This window comes from Macrobrachium nipponense, chromosome 22 (assembly GCF_015104395.2).
Source record: "Macrobrachium nipponense isolate FS-2020 chromosome 22, ASM1510439v2, whole genome shotgun sequence".
NCBI classification, from domain to species: domain Eukaryota; kingdom Metazoa; phylum Arthropoda; class Malacostraca; order Decapoda; family Palaemonidae; genus Macrobrachium; species Macrobrachium nipponense.
Window position 1 is genome coordinate 14,821,991 of NC_087213.1, and position 10,000 is coordinate 14,831,990.

General features: G+C 38.0%; 1 long non-coding RNA gene across 1 annotated transcript; it reads left to right on the top strand.

Annotated features, from left to right (window-relative positions):
* The first annotated feature begins 2,864 nt into the window (after positions 1-2,864).
* LOC135198350 (uncharacterized) lies at positions 2,865-5,501 on the top strand. Its single transcript, XR_010310760.1, has 3 exons — positions 2,865-3,966; positions 4,500-4,707; positions 5,380-5,501. It is a non-coding gene; the product is annotated as an uncharacterized LOC135198350 (long non-coding RNA).
* The last annotated feature ends 4,499 nt before the right edge of the window (positions 5,502-10,000 follow it).

Genomic DNA, 10,000 nt, shown 5'->3' on the forward strand with positions numbered 1-10,000 from the left:
GAAAACATGCACACACTTTAAGAACTGCATGCATGAATATTTTCACGTATAAATCGAGTTCATTGTGCATGCTTGAATACATGCCCACACTTGAACAGTATGCATGAATGATCTCATGCATAAATTGAATTCATTGTATAAACCTACATACATACATGAATACATACACAACTTCAAGAAACTATAGGTATGAATATTTTCATGCATGTGTTCACTGAAAAAAAGTCCACAGTATAGTTGGATCCGAAAAGCTTTAAGCTTTTTACACAAATTTTTAATACATTTTAAGTTTCATCATTTGTATTTCATTGTGGCTCTGTATATATATATATATATATATATATATATATATATATATATATATATATATATATATATATATATATATATATATATATATATATAAGCGAATCCCACTGGAAAATTATAGTCAGAAATCCATGCGCTTTCGTCTTTACTCAGACATTGTCAAGGAGTTAATGAAGTACAATTGGAGAGAAAGGTCTCAGGTACAAAACAAGATCAAGAATACCAGATGGTTAATTGTCAAAAGGGTAAAAATTGAAAGAGATAATCCAGGATTATCGGATATCACACGGTCACAAACCTAAACAGATTTTACCCCTAACCGAAATTACAGAGTTTCTTTTACAGTCCAAAACATGTAAAAACTGAATATATTTTAATTTTGTTGCTTTATATTTATCTAAGACTTTTTCATTATGAAAGCATCAATTTTAAATAAATCAAGACTTAAATTTAGAACATTTCTATTATTTGACTTGATGAAACATGATTCAATGATATTCCTTTTAACTGTGTCATTACATGGGATTAAAGCTCTTGCTTGACTCCATTTAATAGGATGATCTAAATCTCTCATATGTACGAATAATGCATTCGATATTTGCCCAGTTCTCACAGAATATTGATGCTGTTTTAGACGTTGTGATAGAGATTTATCGGTCTGTCCGCAATAGACTTTATCACACTTTTTGCAAGGAATTTCATATATGCAGCCAGGAAGATCTTTAGGAGAATTTTTTATTATTAAACTCTTGACATTAATATTACTGAAAACAACATTTATGTTAAAAAGCTTTAAAATTCTAGGAATATCTAATAACCTTTCATCATAGGGTAATTTTAGAATGTTATTCTTACTAAATTCAAGTTTCAGATCGGTTACAACCAAAACTTGTTGTAATGTTACCTTCGTCTCACGTTACTCGCCGCAGTTCTTGACTATGTTTTTCCTCTGTAAGATCAGTTGTGCCTGAGTAAAGGGTCGAACTAGACCGAAAGTGCGTGGCTATCTCGCTTTTCATTTTTTCCTTCGTTGCAAAAACCTTTATATATATATATATATATGATATATTATATATATATATATATATATATATATATATATATATATATCGTAAACATGGGAATTACACCTGTAATTCTATTCACTTATATTTATTCACGTTAGGTCAGTGCTTACTCAAGTTATTGAACAGATGTCATAGTAGTGATGAATATTTCTTAAAATATGTTAACGATTATATATTTCATGAATAAAGTATTATAAAAAATCTGTCTGGTATGAATGATCTCTTCGAAGTCATACACTACTTACGTAAGTTACTCTTCGGTTTCGTCTAGAAGCTTATACCTGTAGTACCTCCATCAAGGAGAGTTAGTAATCTTATAATAATCCAGATTGTATGTTGGTGAAGAATCATGGTCTGTAGATGAGAACTTGGTGAAAATAGCCAGTCTCTTGTCCTTTGGTTCTGTATGGTCAAGCTAGACTAACTCCAAGGTGGGGTTGATGTTTTTTTTTTTTTTTTTTTTTTTTTTTTTTGGGGGGGGGGGGGGGGGGTGGGTTGGGGTTGGGGGGGGATTTGAATAACAGCCGCTCCCAATGGGTTTAAGAGTTCTATTATGTACTGAGTGACAACCTTTATTGTTATATGAGCACGTCTTAACTAAACAATAGCAGCATAGTCTCAGTAATATTCTTATATATACTATACACACATATCTCTTTTTGCTATGATAATAATAGGCAGCTTTTCGTGCCCCATATGTATACGTAAGTACACAGTTTTTGTATGAATGCGACTGCAAAAACATCTAAATTTAGCTGATGAAAATGGCTGAAATCACAAATACGCGAGTCTGGTGAATCTATTTTCTTGCCTTTGTCAGATTTGTTACAAATCTGACAAAGGCAAGAAAATAGATTTGTAGATGATCTAATTGTCACATTAATTTATCCTCCATTAATGCAAAGCTTTATAAATAAGCAGTATTAAGTAGGCAAATCACATCGTTTAATAAGACGAACACCCATACTTGGACTAGGTCTAACGGTAGACTACAAAATAGGTTATGCCTATTTGCTCTTGTACCGAAGACTTTAGGGGAGTAACAATGAATTATAACGGAAGTCTAATGTAAATATTAAACAATACGAGAGACTGTCCATTGCCCAGGCCCTCTTCGATTGAATATCAGGTATCCTCTCAGTACTAAAGTGAGCGATGTTGATCGTAACGTTACTTTGGGAGATAGTTTTCTTCGCTATTCTGCAAGGCAATTTCGCCATTGCTCTGAATAGCAACAAAGCTGCTGAGATCCGGGAAGGCATAAGGAATCTAGCGAAGGATTATTTTTTCGCTTCGGATGTAGATCTGAATCGTTTTGGGTCGACTAGACGTCTTGATATTTTCAGTAATGATCGGTTGCTACCTGCACCGGCTCCATTAGCGCCAAAAACATTGCCTCTGGTAACTTTCGCGCCAGTAGTAGTAGACACCAGCCGGAGACGTCGCGTCGTCGCGCCAGCGGTTGCCCCGGCGTGGGACATTTCGGATTCAATTCGTACGACCTCCTCACATTCGCCCTCATGGCTTTTAACGGCGTTATCAACACTTTCAATAACGTTAACGACAACAACAACAACAACGTCAATGCTGACAACACTGCAGACGCCACTTCGAACCAGCTGAACAGCAACAGCGACTCGAAGTCCACCGTTATAATCATCGTGCCTGCTGGACGCAAGAAGAAAAAAGACACGTCCATGAGCGCAGATCTCCACAACGCCATTCAAGATGTCTCGGACGCCTTGTACTACGTCAATCGACGCGATTCTGACGACCAGCTGCTGTGTGAAGTGGAGCTAAAAGTTTGCTTATACGTTTGTCAGGCTTATTTCAATTCCGGCGACGCTATTTTGAATTACTCGCCTTCCCTTACAGAGTTTATGCTAAGGGTTGGTCTTCCTCTAAATGAAACTCGGTGTCTCGGTGGGTATGCGAAATGCAAAGAACTTCGAAAACGGCCTTCTTAATTGCATGCGAGCTATGAAAATGTAATCAAGTGCTTTGAAATTTTGCAAAATTGTCTGTGGAAATGTGATGAATGAAGTAATGAGTCTTTAGATCATAAATTAAGAATCTACTATGCGCCTTTTCAACCACTATAGCTGAGCAGAGGAACGCCAAGATAAAAATCTCGTCAGACTGTAAATGGACAATTTAGATGCGAAACAGAAGGAACGATTGAAATGTTGTAATGAATAACAAAGTTAATCAATTATATTCATGTAAATTTACATATCTACGACTCTGGTCATCGACGCCAAGGGATAATGAGGGACGTGAAGTGAGTGACAATATGGTGGAAGTTAGATGAAATAATATAAAATAACAAAGTATCTTGAAAGAGTGATACCACGGACAACTCAAGAAGTTGTCTACTGATAACTGATATTTCCAGTTTTTTAAGTCCTGATGGGATTAGTGTCTGCTTAAATAGACATTGGTTTCTTGAGAGTTACGGATACACTTCTATAGACCAGTAGGTATAATATAACACCGAAAGTGATGCACTGGAGAATTGACGTCATTAAATAGTCTTGCAGTGGAGAAAGAAGTCGGCCTCTCTCCTTCAAGATTTGCAGATCAGTAGCAGGTATTTATCGGTATTATCTGTTAATCGTCTGGACTTTAAATTGAATTTGGCAATCAGAGAGAGAAAATTACTCATATATCTTTATTAGTAATCAAAGCAATTAGCAGTGATCATACACAAAAGTACCCAGAAGTCCCCCTTGAATATTCATGTAATGCTAGTCGGAGAGGATTTATCTCAAGTGTTCCCTGGTGAGGATGGTAATTACCGTCTTTCCATGGTTATTGGAGATGTTCATACAGGACAGTTAAACGGAGAATGTTTATGAAAGAAGTTGGATTTCCTATAAATACCCAACTTACCCTACTATAAATATTTCTATGGATATGGAGTGTTGAATTTACAAATCGTGGGGAGATTTGTGAATGTTTAAAAAAAAAAAAAAAAAAAAAAAAAAAACATTACTTTTCTGTATATCATTTTAGCCCATCCACGTACAGCGTCAATGCAGGAATACTGCGAATCCTTTCGACTCAATTTCCTTTCTTAGCAGACATCGATACTTATACATGTATATTCCATTTCGATTCCAGATCCGCCAGAGACGGTGGCTACGGAGGAGGATGTGGTGGCTTCGAAGTGTTCGCCTTCTTGGCATTCTTGCTGGCCCTCCTGGACCTGATTCTGGACCTCAATAACATGAACGCTGGAGGGGGAGGGGGAGCTGGAGGGGGCGGTCGGAGATCCCTGGCTAAGCGAGACATCCAGGACGCCGCCGTGGGAGGTCCCCAGCTTTGCAAGGTGAGTGTTGGTCTCCCACACCATTTTTATTTATTTTTTTACTCTTTTATTTATTGCAAGGTGAGTATTGGTCTCCCACACCATTTTTTATATATATTTATTTTCTATATTTATTGCAAGGTGAGTATTTGTCTCCCACACCATTTTTATTTATTTTTTTTATTTATTTATTGCAAGGTGAGTATTTGTCTCCCACACCATTTTTATTTATTTATTTATTAATTTTTAAAATTTATTCATTGCAAGGTGAGTATTGGTCTCCCACATCATTTTTATCGATTTATTTATTTAATTATTTATTTTTAACCATTATGTTAGTATTTTTGTTTATTTTATTCACGTGATGTAAGTGATATCGGAAAAAATATTATAAGATAAAATGACTCGTATATAATTACCTTTTGGGGTCTTATTTGATGTACTACTAGCGTGTCGATCTTAATAATAATAATAATAATAATAGTACTGTTTTATTGTTAATTTCATTATTATAAATGGTTTAGTACAATAATAGTAATTTTATTATTATTATTATTATTATACCAAACCAATAATGATAATAAAAATAACAATAATAATTTCAATATTATTATTACTATTATATTAGCCCCTACCAATAATAATAATAATAATAATAATAATTTTCATCTTCACTTCACGCATTCGTTCCAGCCCGAATTATCATTATTAGACTTCCACGAAGGCGTGAGGGCCGTCGAGGCGCTGGTAACGGGCGTCTTGCAGGCCGTTCGTACCGCCCCGGCCTGCGACCGTTACCATCCTACGCGGCCGTTACTGGACCGTTAGCTTCGACTCTGGCGGTCTTGGCTAGGTGAGAGATTATTATTATTATTTTTATAATTTTCATTATTATTATTATTATTATTGTTAAAAAGAATGGCAGAATTAAGCGAGATGATTTTATATATTGTTTTTTCTATTTTGCCTTACAATTCGCTTCTCAGGCTCAGCGATGTTTCTGAGTAACTGACCAATATTCATATTGGGAATTTTCAAAAATCATAAATGCTGAAGGTAATCTTTTATTGGAACAGGATATCAGGTCCTAGTCAAGCAGGGGTCGTCGTCAGTGCTGGTATTATTCCGTAGGCGTAGTTCAGTTCGGGGCCGGGTTCGTCTTCGGTTTAAGGGCTGGTATTGGTGCTGGTATAGCTGGTATTCTGGTATTACGTAACGTCGTTTCGACCTTCTCGCAGGTCATCCTCGGACGAGTCCTTTGAAGAGACTGTAGCAAGAAAGTCTGTGGGGCGGTATTTATAGCGGCTCGGACCTAGAGTTGCATTCTCATTGGGCGGGCCGGTCTTGGACGAAGTCGTGGATCTCGCCTCGAAGGTCTCGGGGATTCTCTCATGCGAGCGCCACAGTAGTGTGCCTGGGGATGAACGACCAGGAATTCCGTCCGTAGCAGGAATCCTGTCATCCCGTGGGGGCTCCTGATTATCTGGTATTGTCGGGGGGTCGTTCGCTGCTCTCCGGGCGGCGGTGCGAAGGAGAAACGTTTCTTGGGTGATGTTAAGATTTGGTTTCTCCTTGCCTATATGGAGGGCTTCTAAGAGGCGCAGACGTCGGGGATCCGTTGTCTGGTCTATTATTTCGATATTAGGAATAATATCATTTCTCTTTATCCGTTTGTTATGAGCAGTCCTGGCGTGGTTGAAGATGGCTCCTTCTTGAGCGTGGCAGGAGATTCGCTTGAGAAACGCATGGAGGTCATACCGACGTATTTGCCGAGGCATTCTAGGATGGGGCATGTGTAACGGTAGACCACACTCGTCTTCTTCAAGGGATCCTGCAGGGGCGCCGAAGGGTTGTTCATCACCAGGCTGCTCGTCGTCTTCGTTTCATAACAAACGGATAAAGAGAAACGATATTATTCCTAATATCGAAATAATAGACCAGACAACGGATCCCCGACGTCTGCGCCTCCTAGAAGCCCTCCATATAGGCAAGGAGAAACCAAATCTTAACATCACCCAAGAAACGTTTCTCCTTCGCACCGCCGCCCGGAGAGCAGCGAACGACCCCCCGACAATACCAGATAATCAGGAGCCCCCACGGGATGACAGGATTCCTGCTACGGACGGAATTCCTGTCGTTCATCCCCAGGCACACTACTGTGGCGCTCGCATGAGAGAATCCCCGAGACCTTCGAGGCGAGATCCACGACTTCGTCCAAGACCGGCCCGACCAATGAGAATGCAACTCTAGGTCCGAGCCGCTATAAATACCGCCCCACAGACTTTCTTGCTACAATCTCTTCAAAGGACTCGTCCGAGGATGACCTGCGAGAAGTCGAAACGTTACGTAATACCAGATATACCAGCTACACCAGCACCAATACCAGCCCTTAAACCGAAGACGAACCCGGCCCCGAACTGAACTACGCCTACGGAATAATACCAGCACTGACGACGACCCCTGCTTGACCTGGACCTGATATCCTGTTCCAATAAAAGATTACCTTCAGCATTTATGATTTTTGAAAATTCCCAATATGAATATTGGTCAGTTACTCAGAAACATCGCTGAGCCTGAGAAGCGAATTGTAAGGAAAATAGAAAAAACATATATAAAATAATTAACTCGCTTAATTCTGCCATTCTTTTTAACAGTATTTGCCTAAAAGAGGGTCTTCTACCAAAATACATATTATTATTATTATTGTCATTATCATTATTATTATTATTATTTAGAATATAAATAATCATTCATTAAGGGCTATTATTATTATTATTATTATTATTATTATTATTATTTAGAAGATAAATCACTATTCATTAAGGTAATAAGCCTACAGGGGTCTTGCTATTCAAACTTCAAATTATTATTATTATTATTATTATTATTATTATTATTATTATTATTATTATTATTATTATTATTTGACAGCGAATGGCTCGACAGCTGGCCCGACTTGGCGCATGCGCACTTCGGCGTCACATCAGGCAACTGCACATATTACAGCGGTTCCAACTGTGCCCTCTTTCTACCTCTATCACGACAGTTTCCGGTCCCTCCGTCGAGTAATATGAGCCTGGCGGAGAGGAAGCTTCATGAGTGTGTCTACGAAAAGCTTCAGGAATATATCAGCTTCCGAAGGCCGTATATGAAGGCTGGAAAATAAATTTTATATCAGTATAACAAATTATTTCTATCTACGTCTGGTGTTGGGTGAATAGTACTAACGTATAGGCTAGCAATGAATTGGTTTACTGGGCTCTTATTTCCTCTGCTGTCGATGAAAGCTGCTGATCTGAATAGAATTTTGTCCTAACATTTTATTATCGGTATCGTAATCATATTAAGCGTGCAGTAATTAGGCAGAAGTAGCTAATATTTGATTATTTATAAAGTCATGTTGCAAATCCAAGTTCATGTAAAGTTCTGGAGAATTAAATGTCAAAACACATTAGACTTAGAAATAATATTTCCTGTATTAACAAAGGCGTGCCTTGGGAATAAAATATTAAACTTGATAAACACGGAAGAGCGTGCAACTTACATAACATGTTCCTGGTGTGGTTATTTTTACGTATTGCAGGGCTAAGTGACATTCGTTTAGAAGGAATTCTCTTTGCATGATAACTACTAGAACTCAGAAATACAGTGATTATACCAGGGATCCTACATAAAGCATATGTAGCTCTGATATGAGCGGTTTTGCCGTTCATTCTATCTGGGTGAATGGTTCAAAAGATGCTGCAGGTATGGGAACGATTTTAACAGATTTTCTGTCAAGAATTTGCCTTTGGATTGAAGAATGATTTTCCTGCTTACGGGAAATAAGGGCTACTTTAGTTTAGCTCGTCTGATTTCGTGCTTCTGTAACACCCAGTGGACGAGCTTGACCTTAATTTCTCTAATAAAACGTATCAAGAGATCATCTGTTACTCAAACACCTCGTATATATATATACATTATCATCATATATCACAGAGAGAGAGAGAGAGAGAGAGAGAGGAATATTCTTGGATATTGTTCCGTTAGTTATCAAGAAACTGGTGTACCCATACCGTCAAAAATTACTGTGATATACAAAAGAACGAGAGAACCTAATCAGCCTTTTCTCTGAGGACGAAATTCTCGTAAATTGAATCCGGTACTGGACCTTTTTATCTATTCATTTTTCGTCTCAATTTTTTATTTGTTGGCCTTTATCAGGAGGTTATTCTAAACCGAACTATTAAGGCACACTTTCTTATCTGGAATTTGGGCTTACTTTCATTCAGAAAATGAAAGCCGTTAAAATATTGCTGGGAGATTATCAAGCGTAGCATCAAGACCTAAATGGCAACTCTAAAATTGGAATTTTTCAGCATTTTTTGTACAAAGCCCTAATCTTTTCGGCCGTAGAAAATATACTAAAACATTTAATTCCGGGATCAAACAATCATTTCATTACTATTTTAGCTTTTTTAAAATCTTTACTACCTAATTTTACTTTGATGTTAGTTTCCAGAATGACCGACAGAACTCAGCGGGCTACCAATACCCTTTCAATAAACATTCTAAAATAATTGGAATCCACAGCCATAGTGAAAACTGTTTTAATAGCACAGCATTCCGAAACTTACGTACCATAATGGAGTTACAATATCCAGCATCGACTGATATAACATTAACATACACATTAATATACAAACAGACAAGATATTTCGTTTTATTTCTGCTCGATAATGATTCGCACATCTAGAAGCTAACACCATTTGGCAAATATCTCGAACATATAGAATTTAGGCCAAAGGCCAAGCACTGGGACCTAAGAGGTCATTCAGCGCTGAAATGGAAATTGACAGTAAAAGGTTTGAAAGGTGTAACAGGAGGAAACCCTCAAAGCAGTTGCACTATGAATAAAGTGTTAGGAGAGGGTGGAAAGTAAGACCATGAAAGAGAATAACAAAGGAGGTACAGCAAAAGAAACGAAAGTGGCTGCAGCTACGGACCGAAGGCACGCTGCAAAGAACTTCAAGTAATGCCTATAGTGCACCGCATGAGGTCAACTGGCGGCACTACCCCCACATGGGGGCCAAATATCTTAGATACAAGCCTTTCGACCATTTCTTCGTGGGGGATGCTGTTACTCTCTCTCTCTCTCTCTCTCTCTCTCTCTCTCTCAAAAAAGTCATTTTTCTTTATTGGAAACAGGAAGCAGAATATCTCCTCATGCCATCTCTAGGGCACCATAAATGTCAGGGTAACATAAGTCATCATCAGTCAGAAAAGATGAGATTCCCGTTATGATTCTCTCTCTCTCTCTCTCTCTCTCTCTCTC